Source organism: Natator depressus, chromosome 1 (genome assembly GCF_965152275.1).
Source record: "Natator depressus isolate rNatDep1 chromosome 1, rNatDep2.hap1, whole genome shotgun sequence".
In the NCBI taxonomy this organism is placed as follows: Eukaryota; Metazoa; Chordata; order Testudines; family Cheloniidae; genus Natator; species Natator depressus.
In genome coordinates this window covers 106,629,447-106,652,897 of record NC_134234.1, presented here as the reverse complement: position 1 = coordinate 106,652,897, position 23,451 = coordinate 106,629,447, and positions in this window count along the sequence as shown.

The following is a 23,451-nucleotide window of genomic DNA, read 5'->3' as shown; positions in this document are numbered from 1 at the left end:
TTACTCCAACCCCTCAGACACAGACAAACACCTACAAGATCTCTATCAAGCATTCTTACAGCTACAATACCCACCTGCTGAAGTGAAGAAACAGATTGACAGAGCCAGAAGAGTACCCAGAAGTCACCTACTACAGGACAGGCCCAACAAAGAAAATAATAGAACTCCACTAGCCGTCACCTTCAGCCCCCACCTAAAACCTCTCCAACAAATTATCAAGGATCTCCAACCTATCCTGAAGGACGACCCATCACTCTCACAAATCTTGGGAGACAGGCCAGTCCTTGCCTACAGACAGCCCCCCAACTTGAAGCAAATACTCACCAGCAACCACACACAACACAACAGAACCACTAACCCAGGAACCTATCCTTGCAACAAAGCCCGTTGCCAACTGCGCCCACATATCTATTCAGGGGACACCATCATAGGGCCTAATCACATCAGACGCACTATCAGAGGCTCGTTCACCTGCACATCTACCAATGTGATATATGCCATCATGTGCCAACAATGCCCCTCTGCCATGTACATTGGTCAAGCTGGACAGTCTCTACGTAAAAGAATAAATGGACACAAATCAGATGTCAGGAATTATAACATTCATAAACCAGTTGGAGAACACTTCAATCTCTCTGGTCACTCCATTTCTGACCTAAAAGTGACTATTCTTCAATAAAAAAAAAACTTCAAAAACAGAGTCCAATGAGAGACTGCTGAATTGGAATTAATTTGCAAATTGGATACAATTAACTTAGGCTTGAATAGAGACTGGGAGTGGTTGAGTCATTATACAAAGTAAAACTATTTCCCCTTGTTTATTTCCCCCCCCCCCCAGCCCCACTGTTCCTCAGACGTTCTTGTTAACTCCTGGAAATGTGCTGGAAATGGCCCACCTTGACTATCACTTCAAAAGGTTTTCTCTCCCCCCACCCCACTCTCCTGCTGGTAATAGCTCATCTTAAGTGATCACTCTCCTTACAATGTGTATGATAAACATACATTTTTTCATGGTCTGTGTGTATATAAGTCTCCTCACTGTATTTTCCACTTTTATGCATCCAATGAAGTGAGCTGTAGCTTACGAAAGCTTATGCTCAAATAAATTGGTTAGTCTCTAAGGTGCCACAAGAACTCCTTTTCTTTTTGCGAATACAGACTAACAGGGCTGCTACTCTGAAACCTGTCATTTTGCAGGACATTATTTTGCTAGGGAGCTGGTCATAATGGAAGGGCACCTACCTGAACAAAAGGCACTATCCACAAAATGTAGTTTGGCTTAAAACATTTAAACAAGTACACTCAAGAAGTTGGTAATTTTGTGAAATGAAAAAGCAGCTTTCACCCAGGAAAGAGCTCTCTTTCTTCATTTATGTACAAAGTGCAAATAGCAAGGGACTCACAAAAATTGTCCTTGATCATTTCTTGTGGTGGTGACCTCCTCTGCTGTCTCTGTCATAGCAGACAGCAGCAGCACTCAGGTATCACTGTTCACACTTAAAAGGGGACATGCCTGGGAGAAAGAGTAGCACTGGATATGTTATGCAGATACTTTAGTAAGTACCAGAGTGGTTACATTTTGTCTCTGATGGTGTCAGAGTGCCATGGTACCTCCCATCATGTTATCTGGGGCTAAGATTTTTTCCCTCTTTAAATTAATGTTTACTGGTGCATAATAAACTCTGTTTTGGGGGTGGGGGAATCCTATATAAACTATGAAAAAAATCTGCACAGCTTCAGACCTCCTGCAAATATAGTAATGATATTAAAAGGATTTTAATGTTTTTGAGATCTTATGGCTGCTTCAAGGAGTAAAAGTAAAACTCAGTGTATCTGTTGACGTAAATCCTAAGATGTGATACCTATAGTGTGAACAATGTTATACAACAATAAATTGGATTGGATTATAAAGCTCTCAGGAGGGAGAATTTCTTAAATCAAGCATACCCAATAAAGATACTGTTTCCTTAAAGAGTGATAAAGTGGAAGATCTTAAAAGTTCTAAAAAGATTGCTTAATGATCTAAACAAACTTTTATTACCACTTTTACAGCATCTAATTCTCTCTCTTTGGAGGTGCCAGCTGTTGTGAGGAAGGGAAGTAGACTTTTCATGTGCTCTAAGTAGGAGTAAGGTGGTTGGGCAATGGAAATCTAATGTGGAGAGCAAAGGTTAATCTGAGCTGTGTATAAGAGGAAGTAACTACTTAGCTGGGCTATCTGTGTCACATGTAGTTCACTGAAGGCAAACTGAGGGCACCCGATCTGCTTTCTGCTGCTTTCCTTTGTATTCTTTTTCAGAGGCAGGACAGTAAAGTAAATAGAACTGATCAGATTCTGCCCTCCGCTTTATCTGGGCATCCCAGTGAAATCACTGTGGCTGACTTGTGTGGGGATGCCTGGTATAGCTGAAGGTAGAATTTGTCTCAAATTGCTCATCGTCCTGCAGCTATAAATGCCCCTTCAACAATCTGAAGTGGATCTGAGTGTTCAGAACTTTATTTATCAAAACTCCGCTTCCCTCCCTACAATATCACCTTTTCTTGTTAGAATCTTTCCTAATCATCACCCATTTCTGCCTTCTTGCTCTAACAACCAGTTTCTGCATGCACCGCTGCCTAACACTTGGTGTTCCATATCTCTCTGGGGCAGCATTTGAAATCAGCCATTCAATTCATTCTCTGCCTACCAAGAGAGGTACTGAAGCTGGCAGTTTGTGTAGATAGATGCCTTGCAAACCCATGAAAGTATTCTTGCTCAGACGTCCTTTGAAAATAACAATCACACATTCATCTTCTTTTGTAGTAGTCGACTGCAACTGGTGCACTGTAGGTCTGCCTGAGATGTGAAGCCTTTTCTGCCCTGTTTAAAGCTAGTTACATTTTTTCCCCATAAAGTTGATTTAACATGGATATAGTGGTCAGCCTGGTAGCCACTTGAGACTACTGAAACCGCTGTTATGATCAATTTATGCAAACACATCTGTCTCTACTACAGCTTTGTTTTTCCACCCCCATTCTCTCCCTGTTTTATTGACCTGTTACATATTATCTAAAGCTGAGATTGTAGGATTTCTCTAGGGCAGGGCCTGTCTTTGTTTGTTCATTTGTAGAACGGGGCCCCAAGCCTCATTTGGGGTCCTGAGCATTATGGGGATAGAAATAATTAATAAATAATAACTTCTGTTGACTCATTTGAAAAATAGTTATTGTGTAGTAGATATTTATTTATAAATGTAGATTACGTGGTGCAACAAAGTATGGCAGTGCTGTTAGTTATTTGCCCCAATTCATTGTATGTTTTCTTATAGGGAGTTAATGTGACCTAAAGTGAAAGCAAACTATATGCATTTGTTGATGGAAAGATTCCCATTGGCTCCGAATATCATTTAAAGATGTTGTTTGTTCTTGCTGTAGTGAGTGTTAATGAAGTACTGATAAAGTATATGGAGACGGCTAAATATTACTATTTTTTCTCCAACATAATACTATGAAATAGGTCTTATTCTTTCTGTGTTCTTTCAGCATAAATACCATCATTCAGCCTTTGGACCCAGAACAGCTAGGTGGAGCTCTTTCCTCTACAATTAACAGGAAACCGTCTTTAGGAATTAATTAAATATTAGGCCAACTTCTGCTAACCCTTATTTATACAATAGTTTCATTGCTTCCGTGGAATTGGTCATGAGTAAGGGCTAATTGACCCAGGGAAGGTTTTGTAAGATTGGGCCCAAAAGGTTTATAATTATATCCGAGAGATGTTAATAATCTGCATGTGAACAGCAGCACTACAGTTACCTCGAGAGTACACAGAGTCTGTGCCTGGGTTATTGACACAGAAGATTAAATGAAAGTGGATTAAGTGTAACCTGAAAGTTACCTGCCAGGCAGCATCTCTGTCAGATAACTTACTGGAATTTATAGATTCATACACAGAGATAAACTATATGGAGTAGTCAGGTAAACTAGCCAATGTGATGCCTTTAACAAATATGTTGAAACAAGTCATGTAACAACAAGATCTTTGATAGAACTGCCAAGACAAGGTTAGACATTCTCTTTAGCTCGGTGAAAATGGGGTAAAGGAGACAACAGTCACTGTCACCCTAATGCTAGTTACTCCTGTTTAGTTAGTGAGCTTTTACAATAGCACTGAAGTTTAGGGTAGCTGTTATTTCCTGTCCTGTCTGACTTGCTTAAGTGTACTTCCCTCCATCTTTAGGAAAGGAAGGTAAATGAAAGGAGAGACGCATGTGCCCTAAAAAAAACAAGGTGGTAAATTCATTATTTATAGCAGCATAATTAGATCATATGTATTGTAGGAATAAAGTGAAATGTAATCAACAAGAATCTGGGAGCGTTTGCTTTTTTGTCATCCTTTCGTAATACTTGCCCTTCATATTGGGCCTGATCCGAAGCCCACTAAAATCTATTGGAATCTTTTCATTAACTTGAATGTGCTTTGGATCTTAGGTCCCCTAAGAAAGCATCGGTTCTACTTTGACAACAGCAACTATCAATGTCATTGTGAGCTAAAGACGCTCCACATGGACCCACTACTATCTTTGGCCTCAATTCAGGAAATGTTTTAAGTCAATGTTTTTTCATGATGGACAGCAAACATCCCATTTATTTAAGCATATGCTTAACTACCACCATGTGCAAAAGTGATGTCCTGAATAGGGGTGATGGCCTCAGTTGGGAACTTTGTGGCTGGAGACAAGGAAAAAAGCTGGACTGGAAATTTTTAAATCCCCTGAAGTGTAACAGAGACGTGCTGTGGTTAAAATCAAGTCTGTTTCCTCTTGTTAGGAAAAATGAAAGAAAACTTTATACAGATTTTTTTTTTAGAAAAACCCCAAACCTTTGGCATGGAATAATAACTATAAAAAACTGAACTGAAAGCTTCCAAATGGGTGTCTGTCATTTCCCCTTCACCACTCTGTGTGTTCCACTTGGATAAGCATCAATGAATCATCACAAGGAGTTGGCCTGAGGTTCAGTTGTGTAATCAAAACTAATTTTGCTGCGGTGCTTTTTACAACCTGAGGGATTTAAAGGAGCATAAATGATCGGTTTTAGCTACTTCAGTCATTAAGCACAAATATTAAACATTTATATAAGTGTTTGTACATATTTTGGAGTTGTAATCAACAGGGTTTTTATTATTTGTTTTTTCCTTTCAATGCACTTCTTTGGAAATGAGATGCCTTAATATTTTGAAGTGATTTATTGCTGAGATTTTGCAGACTAACAGGCACTGAAATCTTCTGAAAAACCTGACAAAGTATTTACAGTCAGATAGCAAACCTCATAAATATTCAGCAAGCCCCATTTTTATATAGACCCAAACAGTCTTTAGGTTAACAAAACACTGGCAGGAATCCAGATAGCCAGATATCTGGATAAAGTAAGCGGGGATTAACCAGGGCTCAGTGATGTGTCAGGGAACAAGGAAGAATAAATGCCAGTTCAGAGTTCAGGAGGGGAGATGAGAAACTATATTGAACTCCCCACCTCCCTCTATTACTGGAGTGGAGTTTCAGCATTCTTGTATTCACCCACCCCATGTTGGGACCTTGCTGAAAATTTCTGATGGATTCCTGCTATGCATTGTAGGCAGTGGGGCTTGTTCACTCCACCTTGAACACAAGCAGTTGGCTCTCTGCACAGAGAGGGTCTATGTTGATCAGTCCTTAGGCAGGAAAAGCAGCCAAAGGACATCATGTTCAGGTTTTAAGGCCCTTATCCAGTCACCACTTCCTTCTCTGCCAATGATGCCAGCCTTCACTGTCCACATGGCTGCTTCTTCCTAAAGCAACTTCTTTCTGTCTTCCACGCTACCCTCGACATAGGGCAGCTCTGCATCCCCAAAGTACTCTATAAAGCCATTGCTACCCTCTCCTTCAAATCTTTCTGCAAAACCCAGTCTTACTGTGATGCCTTCAGGAAACCACTGACTGATAATGGCCAGTAGGAATTCTTAGAGCAGGGACTGGCAACCTTTGGCACACGGCCCATCAGGAAAATCCACTGGCGGGCTGGGCCAGTTTGTTTACCTGCAGCATCCGCAGGTTCGGCCGATCGCAGCTCCCACTGGCCATGGTTCACTGCTCCAGGCCAATGGGAGCTGCAGGAAGTGGCAGCCAGCACATCCCTCGGCCCGCGCTGCTTCCCGCAGCTCCCATTGGCCTGGAAGGCGAACCGCGGCCAGTGGAAGCTGCAATTGGCCACAACTGCAGACACGGCAGGTAAACAAACCGTCCCGGCCCGCCAGTGGCTTTCCCTGACAGGCCACATGCCAAAGGTTGCCTATCCCTGTATTAGAGAGACAAGGTGAGTGAGGTAATATCTTCTATTGGATCAACTTCTGTTGGTGAGAGAGACAAGCTTTCGAGGTTACACAGAGCTCTTCTTCAGGTCTGGGAAAGGTACTCAGAGTGTCACAGCTAAACACAAGGTTGAACAGATAGCTTAGCATAAGTAGCTAGCACATATTCTAAGGCAGCGGTGCACAAACTGGGGGGGCACACAAAGGGTTTATGGGGAAGGGATGCAAAGCAAGTTTCTTAATATCCCTTTTCACAGCAGATTTACTAGCTCCCCATTGCCACCCTTACTTCTGCACTGCTGTTGGTGGTGGTGGCCTTCAGAGCTGGGCAGCTGGCGAGTGGTGGCTGCTGGCTGGGGCAATGTTGTTTGTGGAACAGGATTTAAAAAATAGTCCCACACAGGACTCTACAGAAGTGCACAGATTTTGGTGCCATAAAAAGCACCAAGCAAAGATTCTAGATAGTCAGTATCGAGTGCACTGTTTATGTATCTATTCCCTTCAAAAGGTTAGTTCGATCTTTTTCAAACAAAATGAATGGGTTGTGGATGGTAGTTGTAAACATTGCAGGGTTTCTGATTCTTCATTGGATGCTTATGTTACTTCAATAGAAGTAAAAAATAAACAACAACCCACTAATACCAACAGTGATGCAGCTGAACTTGTGAACCTTCCACAAGTGTTGGCGCTAGTAAGTCTACTGTGAAAAGTCATAGAAAAGAACCGTTCAGTTTTAAATTAAGAAAATATCAAGATGAATATATAAAACTGGGATTCTCGTGGACTCTTGTCAGTCACAAGCAATGACCACAGTGTTCTGTGGTATTAGCATGAAACTATTGAAGCTCAGATGGCACTTGATTACGAAACATTCTGAAAATGCAAATAAAGGTGTTAATTTTTTCCAAACGCCATGCTAAGTCATTGAGTGGTCAAAGAGACACGCTGAAAAAGCAAGTGACGGTGCCATCAAAAGCTCTGAAAGCATCCCTTGAAGTAGGATATTCGATTGCTAAATCGTGAAGCTGCATACCATGGGTGAGGCATTAGTATTACCACTTGCGGTAAAGATGTGTCAATTATGCATGGAGATAGATGTGGCGAAACTTTGAAAACTATTTCTTTGTCATGGGATACAATGAGCAGGCGGATCAATGAACTTTTTGACGCTATCAAATTGCAACTTTTGACTTGAGTTAAACAAAGCACAAAGTTTGCTGTACAACTTTGAGAGCACTGATATCACAAATTTGGCTCAACTCATTGTGTTTGTCAGGTATTGCTATGAGGATGAAATTCTGGAAGATATGTTGTTCTGCAAACCACCTGGGGGTGAATTATGGGAAATGACCTCTTCAATCTTGTGAATGAATTCTTCAGAGCACATGGCGTGTCATGCTCAGTACCAGGTTTACAATGGTGTCAATGGCACTGAGGTGCGAGGCCCACACTCAGAAGGGGCCCTGGCACCTGGGCCGTGGCCCCAACCCCTTGCTCCGCCTGTGCTCTGCCCATGCTCTGCCCTAAGGCCCCGCCCCTGCTTGACCTCTCCTGCACCACCGAGTCCTCACCTGCCACTCGCTCCTCTCTGCCCCTTCCCCTCCATGTGAGTGGCAGGCGGGGCCTTGGGGGGGAAGAGCTCGAGTGGGAGGCCGGGCCTCACAGAGTGGGGGGCAGGGCCACAGTCCAAGTGCTGGGGCCCACAAAAGATTAATCCGGCCCTGGTCATGGTCTAATTGCATTGGTATGTGTACTGATGGTGGAGTTGTGATAGTGGGTCCCAAAAAAGGCTTCAGAGGGAAAGTACTCAGCGTTGCATCTCACATTAAATTCATGCATTGCATGATACACCATGTGAGGTTCTGGCTGCTAAAACACTGGAACCTCAAGCAAACAAGGTTTTGAATGATGAGGTATAAATTGTGAATTTTGTAAAACCAAGACCTTTAAAAAGCTGGCTCTTTTCTATTCTGTGCAATGAAATGGGCTGCCAGTATGAGAAACTCCTTCTGCATATGGAAGTCAAATGGTTGTCCCAAGGGAAGGTGCTTCACTGTGTCCTAAATTTCAAGGATGAACTTCAGCTTTCTGTCAGAACACAAGGTTGCACTGGCTGAAAACTTAACCAGTGAAAGATGGCTCTTGATTATTTGCTATCTGATAGACATTTATGAGAGATTAAATGATCTCAACTCTTCATTCCAAGGAAAGAACAGCAACATCTTGCTGCTTGGTGACAAGATTTCTGCATTCCTAAAGAAGCTCACTCTGTGGAGACAGAAATATGAGACGGAAATGCAGTCAGTTTCCATTGCCTCCCTGAATTCACAGAACAATATCAACACAAACAAATTGATAAAGTTGTCTCCAATCATCTGAAAAATCTCCATCAAGAGTTTATAGGAGAAGTTTCATGGACTTCCAGCAGAGGAGGCTGATTGGATTAGAAACCCTTTTTGCACAGATTTGGCAGCTACACATCTCCCTCTTGCCAAACAAGAAAGGTAGTCAGAACTATCAAATGATCGCACCCAGTTGAGGGAATTCAAAGGAAAAGCACTGGGAAGTTTTTGGCTCTCTGTGAAAAAGGAGTATCCAGGACTTGCCATAAGTGCTCTTGCCGTTGGCATCCAGATATGTATGCGAGACTACCTTCGCCAAGCTGGTGGCAATCAAGACCAAACAGCGCTCACGACTCCAGCTGGAAAATGATCTCAGAGTAGCAGTTTCCGAGATAAAATGAAACATGGATGTCATTGTCTCAGAAACGCAGTTAATATGAGTGGTTAATTTTTTTTTCATTCAAAATTTTTTTTAAATATATGTTTGCAGTTTGTAATATTTTGTGTTTACCACTTCCTAATAACCTTTACCTAGTCTTATAAATTTAACAATAAAAATAATTCTTTCATTCCTTCTGCCAACTTGCCAAAAAAACCCACCAGTTTTAGATTACAAGTAATGGAGGGGGAAGGAGGGGATGTGACAAATACCATGAATGGTGCGGGGGGGGCATGACTAGAAAAGTTTGTGCATCACTGTTCTAAGGGACCATTCAAGATGAAGTGGCCTGTTAACACACCTGTAGTCATAGGACAAAAAGAGGGGTTAATGGGTTGCAAAGTGTTGTAATAAGCCACAAACCCAGTGTCTTTGAGACCATGAATTTTAGCGCCTGGCAAAGTTATGAATGTAAGCTCCCAGGCTCATCTTTTGAAGTGTTGTGCAGATTTCCTTTGAGGATGAGAACTGATAGGTCAGATGTAGAGTCACTTCACCTTGAAAAGTCCCTTAGAAGATGTGCTAACTGCTTATGTTAAATTATCTGTTTGATCTTGTGTGTACCATTCCCAGACCTGAAGATGAGCTCTGTGTAGCTCAAAAGTTGGCTCTCTCTCTCTCACACCAAAAGAAGTTGATAGGATAAAAGATATTACCTCACCCACCTTGTCTCTCTAATATCCTGGGACTGACATGGCTACAACAACACTTCATACAACAGTAGGGATTATTGACGTCCATTCACTTATATTAAAAAGGAAAGTTTACATGATGTGGATCTCTGAGAGTATGAATATAGCTAGTCTAAGTTAAGGTATGTTCTTGTTAATGATGTCTTTGCCATCCTTCCCCTTCTTCGCCAATTGTTTGTTACACTCACTTGTTGTGCTATTTCCTATGATAAAAGGTGGGATGCTATCAGATGTCTATGGAATTGAAGTGAGCGTGTTTGTAGAGGGGCATTCTGCATAACTAGATACTTGTGAGAGGTGTGGGAGTATATTGGCATAACCATTTGTGTATATGCTGAAAGTTCCTTGTACTCTGAGCTGTCAGAATATTATGTAACAAACAGATTAAAATTAACCCTTTTCCTTTCGTTGTCTCAGTTAAATTGCCTGAGGGGTCAGAGTGGAGATTGGGGAATAAAAGGTAGTGAAAGATTAAATGATATAGGGGAAAATAGGAACATACCAGTGTGAATCAGACCATACTTCCTCTGGCAGTGGCCAGTATCTGATACTTTAGAAAAAATATTTTATGCCCATAATCCACTGAGTCTATTTGTAATGCTGTACATGGGGGAGGGTACAAAGTGGGATGGAATTTCTTCCTGATCCATCAGTGATTTAAAAAATTTCCTGTCCTTTTATTTACCTGAAAAATGAATCCTAGGATGGATCAGGATGTTCTAAAATAGAACAATCAGGAAGAAGTTATTTCAAATGAAAACAGTAGGATTAACCTTTGTGATGAGAAGCTGATAACTTTCCACAGCTGTCCTTTTTTATCATCAACACAACCTGCAAATAACCTCATCTGCACTCTGTTAGAAGAAATAAAGTATTACTTCTGCATTTTCTTATCTTCTTATGTTGTAACAGTACTGGCTGTGCCTTCACTTCCTTTTTGTTTTTCTTTTCAAACAAGGGATCTAATCAGGGTGCAGATTAAAGAGACACCAGATGAGAAGAGAAAACACTAGTGGAGCTGCATTGCAGAAAAGCCAGGCATGAAGCATAGCCAGGCGGTGGTGATACTGAGGAATGGTTGCACATTGTGTCTTTCTTAATTGATCATAATATAGTAAAGAATTATATCATGATGGACTTCTCCACACCAGGTAAACTATGTCACCAGTTCAGGCTGTTCAGGAGAATGTGTGATTACTGTCCTGGAGCTTTGTATCACCTGCTAGAAAGTTCAGTGGAAATGTTATGTCCATTTTATGAAATCAAAGCAAATTAGTGTAAATAAAATAATTAATTTAGGGGCCTAATCCCACTGCCATTAAAGTCAATGACAAAACTCCCACTGAATTCAGTGGGGACCAGATCAAGCCCTAACATGCATAGAGTTGTGACTCTGATTCTCTATTGCGAGTCTTATTTACTCATAATGAACATTAAAACTCAAATTACATAAAGAATCAGCAACCTTAAAAAGTGGAATTTGGAGTTGTACAAAAGATTTTTTTCCAAGGATCTACTAGGTCAGTGGTTCTCAAAGCCGGTCCGCTGCTTGTTCAGGGAAAGTCCCTGGCGGGCCAGGCTGGTTTGTTTACCTGTCGCGTCCGCAGGTTTGGCCGATCGCGGCTCCCACTGGCCGTGGTCTGCCGTTCCAGGCCAATGGGGGTTGCAGAAAGCGGCGAGGCCGAGAGAAGTGCTGGCCGCCCTTCCTGCAGCTCCCATTGGCCTGGAGCGGCGAACCGTGGCCAGTGGGAGCCGCGATCGGCTGAACCTGTGGAGGCAGCAGGTAAACAAACCAGCCCGGCCTGCCAGGGGCTTTCCCTGAACAAGCAGTGGACCGGCTTTGAGAACCACTGTACTAGGTCACAATGTAGGGCCACACCAGAGAGTGGATAGTCCACAATTCTTCCATAACAAGACCAGAATTCTTCCCGTGCATCTGTTAATCCTATAGGTCTGCCACAACCAATGGGCCCCTCTGCAGGGGCTCGGTGCCTCTGAACTGATGCCTTGCCCCCATGATTCTATGCATCAATTGATAGGAAACTTCCTGCAGGAGCCACACTGCAGAACACTTCCCCAGCTGCCCCTTTCATAGAATATCAGGGTTGGAAGGGACCTCAGGAGGTCATCTAGTCCAACCCCCTACTCAAAGCAGGACCAATCCCCAATTTTTGCCCCAGATCCCTAAATGGCCCCCTCAAAGGTTGAACTGACAAACCTGGGTTTAGCAGGCCAATGCTCAAACCACTGAGCTATCCCTACCCCCAACACATTTGTTTCCTTTTTCATTCATCCATTCCTGCAAAATGTATCCATTCCTTCTCTGTCACAACTATAATTTTAGTCCAAAGCCCATTGTCTTCAGTGGATTTGTAATTAGGCCCTTGGAGAAGCTCATGAATAGCAACGTTAATAGACATCCCTAGAAAGCTACTTGTATATATCAACTTTGCACATTGCTGTTCATCTGAGGATCTCAAAGTATTTCACAAGCATTTACTAAGCCTCACAACAACTGTGTGAAGTTTAAGAATAATTATTATTCCCATTTTATAAATAAGTACTCAATAATAAAAACAACCTTATAATATTTGGGCATAAATTTACAACACCAGGATGATACCGAATTAAAGGGAACTATATAGTCTGACAGTCCACCTTATAATTCATCCCCTTCCAAATTCATCTTACAAGTTAAAAATGAATGAATGAATGAATAAAATAAAATGGGGCTCATCAAAAATTTGAATCCGACCTCATCCCTTTTGAATATTTTAGCAAATTATGTTAAACAAGGCACTTCAAGGTTTGATGTTTGATCTAGGGTTGCCACCTTTCTAATTGCTGATAGCCAGCCCTCCAAGGCCCAGCCATCTGTACCCACCTCTTTGCCCCAAGGCCCCACCCCTGTTCCACCTCTTCTCTTGAGGCCCTGCCCCTTCTCCACCTCTTCCCCCACGGCCCCACCCACTTGCTCACTCCTCTCCACTCTCCCCACCATCGCTCGCTGGATCATCTCCACCTCCCTCTCCCATGCCCCAGCTGGGCTCCCTCTGCTGAGGAGCTGGGACGGGAGCTGCTGCAGCCTAAAAAGGAGCCTGCCTGCACATGGCAGGCAGCCCTGGCTGAGAAGGAACTGGCGCAGGTTAATGACCCGGCACCTCTCCCACCCCGCAGTAACTGGACTTTTGGTTTCCGATCAGTACATTTGACCGGACACTGCCAGGTTCCCTTTTTGACTGGACTTTCTGATAAAAAAAAAATGGGCACTTGGCAACCCTATATGGTACCCAGACCCAGAAACCAAAAAATAGACAGTCCAGTAAAACCTGGATGGATGGCAACCCTGGTTGGATCTATCCTGTAGTTGACATTTCGCAGGACTTTCTAGGGTATATTTACATATCCTTCTCTCCAGAAAAGGTGCAATATGTTTAATTATCTTCAATATTTTCTTTAAAAATATTTTGTAATCATTATCTCTTTAGTTATTTCTCCTTGCTTCTCTAATACCTTCAGCATTCATCTCTATTATAGTGGTGCAGCGGTGCTACTATGCTTAAAAGTTGCATCATGACATCTGTTTAAAGGTGGACTTTTCTAAGTCCTCTAAAATTAACATGATTACTCTGACATTTGGTGTGCCTCAGGACAGTGCAGGTAGGGGTAGTGACCCAAATCTGGAGTCATTTGAGCCAGGGCTTCCAGCAATATAAGCCCACTCCACCATATACCCATTTAAAAAATGTGTCTAGGTGTTTTGCCCAGAGCTAGAAATCAAACTATTGATGAGCTATGGGTCAAAATGGTCTCAATCTGTCGCGGTTTACCCCAGATAGTGCATGGCACCTACTAAATCTATGGGGGATCCAAGCTAAGAATAGTATTTAAGAGAATGTACATGTTCACACTGCACACGTGACCAAGGGGTTCCTGAATTACAGCCCCCGCTCCCTCTCCAGTTTTCTGCTGCTGCCTGGTACTCTTAAGCAGAGAGGTAGTAATGACTGGATGAATCACAGCCCTCATAAAGGCTGTGAACTCGCTCTTCAGTTAACATCCCTAAAGGTAAGTTAATCACGGGCAAAGGAGTTTTGGACGAAGGGGCTGGAGGTTGCTACAATTTGTGAATCATGGGTGGCCATTTCATTTTAGGGGGCTATGTAATCAAAGTATTTGGAGGGAAAACATTAGACCTGTGACTGCTTCCTGGGAGGGGAGGGGCATTAGGAGGTGGCAGAGTGCGGGAGTATAGGGAGAGGGTGTCAGGAATAAGGCCTGGCAGCTCTGTCTGTCCAGTCTCCTGACAGCCTAATGAGTACAGCTGGGCTGCATCAACCAGGCTGCCTGACAGAACGCCCCACCTGGCTGCTAGGAAGCTAGTCAGCTTGCTTTTAAACCCAGCAGTGGCAGTTTGCTGGCTGCTCAAAGCATTTGCTATGGCCGTGATGACACCTGTGCCTGCTTGTTCCCTGTCCTGCTTCCCTCTCACACTCAGCTTCACCTTTCCCTTGCCTCACTCCAGATAACCTGGCTCTGACCCTGGGCTCCAATTCCTGGCTACTGACACCTGCTCTGTTAGGTATGACCATCCACGTCCTAGTCCCTGACAGAGGGGTTGGGGCTGCAGTGAGGGAAGGGGGATGGATGGTAGGGGAGGAGTAGAGGGAGAGGAATTGTATCCTAACCCCCCTGCACCCTCTGTTCTGTCTGTGTACCTGAATCACCTTGCAACTCCAAACCTTCATCAGTGCACCCCGACACTGCCTTCAGGAGGTTCCACATCCTGGCACACACGCTTAGCCAATGCCCCAGAATGCATACCACACAGCTACAGTCTAAGAACCATTTTGCAGCCTTTCACAACTCAGTCATCCTGAGGGTACATCGACATGTGAGCTGTGAGTCCCATCTCCTGTAGGCACACCTGTGCTAGCTCTGCTCGAGCTGGAGTGCGAGAAATAGCAGTGTAGCTGCGGGGTAGCATAGCTGGCAGCTTGGGCTAACTGCCAGAGTATGGATGCAGGGGGTCAGGGCGGGTTCGTATATAGGCAGCTAGCCCGAGCCACTGCCTGTTCTACCCTGGCTACACCGCTATTCTTAGCATGATAGCTCAAGCAGCGCTGGGATGGGCAGGTGTATGCGAGCTGGGAATCACACCTCCCAGCTGTAATATACCTGCTGCTACTCACAGAATACCATCTCAACCTGCACTTTTACTTAACCATCATTGAAGTCTTAGAATTCTCTCATTCTGCCTCACTGCTGACAATATCCTTTGTAACGTAACCTACACAATTCTGCATTGAAGTGATACACGCTGCATCCTGAAGGTACACACAGGGCTGTCCTTACCCATATGCAAACTATGCAGCTGCGTAGGGCACCAGGAAATTTGGGGCACCAAAATTGCCCCAAATTTCCTGGTGCCTGACACAGCTGCGTGCTGCTCCAGCGGCCAGTCCAATCGCCTGGCCAGCTGAGCCAGCCAAGGAAAGCTGCCCCCGCTCCCGCCCCGCCCCCACTCCACCCCTTCCCCATAGCTCCCGCCCCTGCTCCGCCCCTTCCCCTGAGCTACGTCCTGGGGGACTGCAGCAGGGGTTGGGCGCGCCCTGCACTCACTGGGCGGTGGAAAGTGGAGTGACCGGCCCCAGCCTGCTCTGCGCTGCTGGTGAGTGCTGGGGGGTGGTTCCAAGTCCCAAGGCTGGGAGCCAGGGGAGCAGAGCAGAGCGGGCTGGGGCCGGGTCACTCCACTTCCCACCGCCCTGTGAGTGCGGGGTCGGGGCCACCCTGCAATTACCGGGTGGCAGGAAGTGGAGTGACCTGGCCCCAACCTGCTGTGCTCGGCCGGCTCGTGCTGGGGGGCGGCTTCCCCCTTGCCCCCCAAGCCTGCTCCTGCCCCCCACAGACCTTGGGCGCAGTCGTCCCCACAAGCGGAGGCCTGGGGCCAGCCCTCCCTCTCCCCGGGGGGGGGGCGGCTGTGTAGGGCACCAAAATATCTAGGCGCGGCCCTTGGTACACGTGCATCGCTTCCGTTTGCTTACGCACAATGGAGGATGCACAACATAGCCCTCCTCATCTCATGATCACAGCTCTGTCACACACCTCAAAGTAATTCACACATGTCCTCATATCACACACACCCCAAGCAGCCCCAACTACTGCCTTCACCACTTAGTGTAAGTACACCTAACACACTGACTGCATCTGGAGTGCACTCAAATAATTACTGTTTGCTACTGATGGCTCCAGGGAAACAGAGGGTAGGTGGCATGGGCAACATTTTTGTTGTTGTCCTGTAATAGTGTTAGATGGAATCCTGTGGCTAAGAGAGGATGGGTTGTAAATGGAGATGAAGAGTTTGTACATTTCACCAACTGGGGGGTTGGCAGAGTAAAGGTATGTGTGTTAAGAAGGTGGATTGGGGGCATTGCTGAAAGAGGGCAAAGAGATACAGTACCTGGTTTTCAGAAGTTTGACTTTTGCTAAATTCAGCATTCTGCAAGGGGATGACATACCACCAGAAAACTTAGGTGTGCATTAACACAGTTTTCTGCCACTGAACATGTATATGTCTTTCTTACATAGTAAACACAGGCAAGAGACAGGTTGGAGCAGATCTTTATTTTGTACCATAGAGTAAGTTGACTTTCTCACCCCTGATTAATGAGCTAGTAATTTATTTCTATGGCTGCCTTCTTGAATTGGATATTTTCCATTTGCAGTTTGTGTGTGTGTTAAAATAACAATTTCCATTGACAAGGAAAGCTGTGTGGAGGTATTTGTGATATATTGTGAAAGACTTAATAGGAAATAGTCTAGGTAGTTGCCAAAGCAAATTAATTATGAATGTTTATAGTTTAGAAGTTTTTAGAATCCTTGCTGTTCAGGATATATATGTGTGTATAAATATAAAGGATAATGACTTATGATGTGTTTACTTAATGAATAAGACTGCCAAGGCTTCAAGCAACAATTAATAGACATGCCTGAGAAAAAACACCCCACTGATCACCACCCAGGTCTGGAAACAGTGTAAAATTACATGTACTTTAAACTCTATTACAGCCTTGTTATCATTTCTAGAATTTGTAGGTTGTCATAATGTAACAAAGAGTGATTGGGGTCATAATTCTTTGAATAAATTAGGTAGACTGTAACATCCAGACATAGCTGATTATGTTTTATATACGGGAAAGCCATGAAGCTATCTTAAAATATTAAAACCCTTTTTGTATTTCCTCAGTTAAGGAAATTTCCAAACCAGATAATACCCAGCTTCTACAGGAGGGTAGGTTTCAAGTCTCCATCTCTGAATACATCCTGTACCAACCAATTAAAACACTAAAGCAAAAGCTACTAGAAAAACTTCACTGATTGACCAAAAAAGTGAAAATGCAGCTGCCTTTTGCGAGCTGACACCTAGCTTTTGTGACTGGGAGCGAGCCTCTGCTAGGTAGGTATGATAATTGTTGGCTTTGTTTGAAGAGCCATCAATAAATCTATTTGTAGCCAGACAAATGGAATCAGATTCTTGCCTATAATCTCTTTGAGGATGTCGTGTGTGCAGGTAACAAAGATTCTAACTATTAGTTCTTTTGCATATTCATAATAATTTCTACAGAGAAATGCTGGTAGAGAAATGTAATTTACTATTGTGTAACTTAACACCATGTAGCTATTTTTATACTTAAGTAAAACTGTAAGAAAATATTTTAGTTTTGACCTCTGAATGGAGAGTAAGACTTTTGGCTTAGAGCACAATCACTTGTTCTCTACTGAAAGTGCAATGGAAGCCAATGTGTTTAAAATAGCATATGGATTTGTGTGACCCATACCCTTCTTTTCTCTTTGAGAAGCACCTAGCAATTGTGGGTCCTACCTGACACAAATAATAATGAAGTATTTGTGATGCTCTGGTGTTTCACCCAGACCAGTATGGTAAGGGGCTGTTGTGACATTATTTACATGAACTGTGACCATATAGATCATTGTTGCAACCATGGTCCTATAGTTGAACGAAATCTTGTACAAAGGAGGTAAAGTAAGGTGTCTATGGAAAGGTTGTAATTTTCTGGTTATGATTATGCTGTCTGCATGTGTGTATCATTTTTGTATTTGAAGTTATGAATATTGGCTCTGTACTAGTATTTCAATGTGTTTGATTCTAAGTAGCATTAGTGAAGCATTTGGTTAGGTTCTTGAGAAAGGACTATTCTCAGTAAGTGCCAAATCAAGAAACACTTAACTGACAATGGACTGTGGGAGATATCAATCCACATCTGAGCTTTCCTGGGAATGTTCAAACTAACATGTAACCAGTGGCATCGGCCTGCAAAAAGCTGAATTGTTTATGGACATGTGACTTGCCCAGGTGGCTACAAACTCCACCTTGTTGCTCTGATTTTTCACAGAAGAACAAAGGGGTTTCTGCCCACAAGAGAGAGAATATAAAAGGTCCTGAAAGCCTCTTCATTTTGTTTTCAGCTGCTTAAGAGATGGCCTCTCCACCCCAAAAAGATGCCTGAGAGAAACTGAAACAAAGGACTGTAACTAGGGGGTGTGAGTGATTGCTGGACCCAGGCCATAAACCACAACGTTGGTCTGAAAAGGATTGGGCCCAGACTAGGAAGGAGTCTAGTCTGTGAAAGAAGCTTATTGAACATCTCTGAGGGTGAGCTTTACCTGTATTCAGTTTCCTACTGAATTAGGCTTAGACTTGCGTGTTTTGTTTTTATTTTGCTTGGTAACTTATTTTTTTCTGTTTGTTATTACTTGGAACCACTTAAATCCTACTTTTTATACTTAATAAAATCACTTTTGCTTATTAATTAACCCAGGGTAAGTAATTAATATATGGGGGAGCAAACAGCTGTGCATATCTCTCTATCAGTGTTATAGAGGGCGGACAATTTATGAGTTTATCCTGTATACGCTTTATACAGAGTAAAACGGATTCATTTGGGGTTTAGGCTCCCAGAAAGACGGAATACTAGGTGCTGGGAAAGTCCCTGTTAACTGAGAAGCCCCTGGGCTAAGTGAATCTTAGTTTCTGTGAACTGCAGGGGGACGTGGCCCAACCTCTTGGTCTGTGCTGTAGCCAACTGGTGTGTCTAGCTCAGCAAGATGGGATTGGAGGGAAGCCTTCTCTGGCAGGGGGTTTTGTTCTCAGTGGTATCCTAGCACATCTGGTGACAGTCTTGAGGGAGTTTCTGTGACCCAACCTGTCACAGGTATGTCACTGCCTGCCCTGGAACCCTGGGTCCTGGGCAGCTCTGGCTCAGAGCCTTGCCATGTGCAGAATGCTCATAGCACAATGGCTTTGCACTGGCTTCCAGCAGCCTGGTTACTCCTTGCCGGGTGACACCAACAGCCCTTCCAGTGCCGAGTCTCCCTTGCAGTGTCCAGTCCCTCTCACTGGATACTCACAGAAGTTAAGTTGCCTGCCTCCAGAGAGACAGTTCATACAGCAGCCTCATATTTGATTATTTGATACACAGCACTGAGATGTTTTGTAATGAAACAAGAATAAGTTTGTTAACAAAGAACAGGTATCAAAGTGATATAGAAGATTAGAAGACACAGGAATGGTTACAATTCAAACAAAACACACTTCCTAGTGACTAAAACTGAACTCCAGAAAGTTACAATCTCTGTCTAAGCAGATTTCTCACCTATAGTCAGTTCCAGCTATTCTTGGTTTTCAGGCCAGGATGATCTACTTTTCCTGAGCTACAGGGAGCTGCTCCCCTTTTGTCCCCTATATGATTGCTACCAAAATGGCTTTCTGCCTTCGCTTATATTTCCCAGAGTCTCTTGTCTCTGTTTCAGGAGCCAGGAAGACTTCCTCTGGATGCAGGTGTAACCCACACACCTCCTTAGTGTGGCGCTCTGTCCCAGTGAGTGGCACCAAGGCCACTTAGAGAGAGATTAATGAGTCTGCTCTACAGCCTTAGCTAACAGCCATATGGCTTTTAGCTCATGCAGTAGAGGCTCATGCATTAAGCTTCAGAAGTCCCAGGTTTGATTCCGCCTGCCAGTGACTGTGGTATGTCAGTGTTACACAGGCTCCATCCCTCATCATGATCATTAAGTGGTCTTCCCCTTCCCACACACCCCTGCTGCTCATTTAGCTTGGTGGCGTTATTTACTTTCTAAGCAGATGTACTTTTCTTTGTATTCTGAAGTGTTACCCCTCTCAATTTACACTGGAGACACAGGAAAACAAAATTCGTTTCTCTAGGATAGGCTGGGCTTATGCACTGCTTACAAAACACCTTTTAAGAACATTTTTCCATCACACGTCTATAATTCTTTATATACAGCCCATACATACATCATGCAATATTAATGACCTGTTTATTACCAGTTTGCATATGATACCTCACATGACACCTTTTAGATACAGATTATGACAACAGTTTGTTGGAGCAATGAGTGTGTCAGGCCTGGTGTGAGTTATGGTATAGTGTGCCCTCTGCCCATTGGCACTGAGGAACTCCTTGGGTCACAGTACTGGTTAGCCTTCTCCCTTATTGGTATATTCTTGCACTGAATGGGAAAAAAAATCAGGTAACCTAAATTTTGATAATTAGGCAGCAATTGTATCTGAAGTATATAATTAGAACCTCCATTGGGCGTTGAAACCCAGTTAGTTGACTTACCTGAGATACTAGATGTGACCGAGCATGATATAACTGGGGCAAGTTGTGAACACTATTTTGTACTGTAACCCCCTTATATATTAGGAACTCCATTTTGTGGTATGTGCAAAACTCATATCAAACATTGCCCAATGCAAAGTTATTGTGATTCCAGATAGCTGCCCTACCCAGGAAAGGTGCTTGACACCTAGTTGAAAATTTTATCACTGAGATACCATCACAGAGTAATCTGGAGCCATTGACTTATTTTATTAAATGCTAGCCCAACCCCATGGAACAATGGATTTTTTATATGGGGCACCAGCACTGCTGGTGGATTTGCAGCTTTTCAGCTTGGGTACCAGGTAAAAGGGAGAGAGAGTTGTATTTAAAAGTGTGGGGGAGGGGCATCCCTGAGTAGGAGTGCCTGCCATTCATTGCCACATGCAAGAAGAATTGGCTGGAAAGAAAAAAGAAAAGATGGACTCTGCCTAGTCTGAAATGCTGACAAAACCTCAGATTCACAGAAGGGGTGAGATCAGACTAAGGATGTGTGTCTCAGTACTTTGTCATTGTGTAAAGATCTGTAACTCTCTAGTACTTTAAGAGTAATGTATACGTGGTTAAGAAATTCCTTTGCTAAGTCTTTATTCCTTGTTTTCCTGTCACATTATCCCTGAAGGGGTTAAATTACAAGCAGAGTGCCTACAGCTAGGTGGAACTCTGAGGGAGTGTGTGTAAGCAACTAGGCCTTGGGAGTCCTGAGGCACTGGTTTGGAGAAGTTGGGTGGCTGAACTGTGGGCTTCCATGTCCCAAGGCAGGGTTCAGACAAGAGGTTTGAACCTGGGCATATGCCATAGAATACCAGAGCTATAAACAGTGACTTTTCCTAGACCCTATCCAAAGCCAATTGTCTGAGTATGTCAGATCAGGAATTTTTCAGCTAAACTTTTGTTGTGGAATTTATTCTAAGTTTTTTGTGGAAGTTTATCAGTTTTGCTGAACCTTTCACTAGGAATGTTTCTCATGTCCAGGATGACACTTCTGGTCAAAAGGCAAGGCGAGGGAAGACCCATTCCAGAATAGCCAATAGCCCAATAGTTAGGGCATTCTTCTGGGATGTGGGAGACCACGTTCAGGTCTCTGCTGTGTCTCCCACTTCCCAGATGAGCACCTTAGGCACTGGGATATTGATTATGTTGGGGTGGGTGGAATACTGACTATGCTGGGGTGGGATTCTCCCCCCTTTTTTGACCAGAAATTCCATCCTGAACCTGAGAAACCAACATGGAAATGCCAAAAAACGTGCAATTTTTCATGAAATGGAATTCTTTGAATGCTGGTCCCTATCTGTATTTCACACATGGATATGCATGTGCTCCATGCACCTGAGGCTGGAGATTGCTAGCAAGTAGCATCCATTGATCTGCGCCAGTGCAGTTGCTACCCTTGTGCACAGTACTGATGGTATCAAGGGCAGTGTGGATTGATGCCTCTCCAGTTTCTTCTTACCGCCATATGGCCTCAGTGGGAATCCTTGAGTGTCCAGAACTGATTCTCTCAAATTTTTTCCTGTATATATTTAAGTTATATATTGTTAGTTAGAATCCATGTCCTTGGAAATCGTTCAGTTCCTCAGAGTGGAACTTAGATAATGCTCAGGCTCCCAGGGTTTAAGAATTGAGTGTCCTGCCTCCTTTTTGGTCAGCAACTATTACTAGCACTGACTTTACTGGATCAGAGAAGCTCATATCTTTGCTAAATGCAGTCAGTATTTTCTGTACTTTTCCCAGTCAAACACTGCAGGTGCAAGAACTCTGACTTCGGAAGCACCTAATGAGGCCTTAGTTAGATCCAGGCTGGGGAAAGGTACGTGGGCCTGAGACATCAAGGAGTGTGCCTCCTACTTTGATGCCTGACTCAGAAGTGGGTACAGGTAGAGTGAAAGACCCTTTGTCTGGGCCTTCTCAGGAGCATCAGAGGCATTCTCTCAAATGTAAGAGAATATCCCTTCCTAGATCTTCTACTAGAAGGGATCCCTCCCCAACACCATCCAGTTTGGATGAGTCTTTGGGTGGAGGGCACAAAGGCTTAGGTCCTCGTAAGCCTTGTGCCCATGATCAAAAGATGAATAAGAGCAAGGCTCCATTAGTACACTTCCTGCATCACCATCATCATCACTGATGGTCACACCCTGAGGTGTAGGTGGTGTGACCTAGTGGTCAGAGCAAAATCAGAGGGCAAAAACAGAGTCATAGTCAGGAGGCAAGCCAGTGGGCACAGCCAGAAGTATGAATCAGGAGTTCAGAGATAGGCAGGGACTAGGGCTGGAGCAGAACAGATGAGGGATGGAGCAAGTGCTGGACAGGAAGCAGGTCTGGCATAGCTGCAGGCATAGAATGCACTGAGCAGCCACTGTGCTGCTGTTGCTACAGGGTTTAAATGGTGATCTGTGGGATCTTCTGAACAACCAGGGAGCACTGATAGTTAGTCAGGGTTTATTGGGCCCAGCTGAGCTCATTGAGTTGCTAGGCAACCAAGTCCAGAGGGGCAGCTGAATTCCTGACACTGACCTTGGTACCCACAGAAAAACAAAGCACCAAGAGCCAAAGAGCCAATGATAACCATGCAGTCAGAGGCTCCATGACTGGCAGTACTGCCACAGCCCCAGAAAGAACCACCAACTGCCAAAAATTACTTTACACCTACTCTGGTAGTGCAGGATAATGGGACTCAGTCTGAGGTGCCAACACACCATACCACACGTGAAGATATCTTCATAATTCTGGACCTGCAGTCCCCCCTGTTGCCTCACTAGGGCAACTATAATGCTGGGGATAAGCTCATCTCCCATTTGATCCACTAGCCGTGGCTTCCTGACACTGATATCAACAGCACCACCAATGGGACCAAACCCAATCTTTTCATCCTCTGGAGAGTCAGATATTCTGGTCCACTGGTACCACCAGGTATTTCTTCTTCATCACCCCATGAAGCAATTGCTCC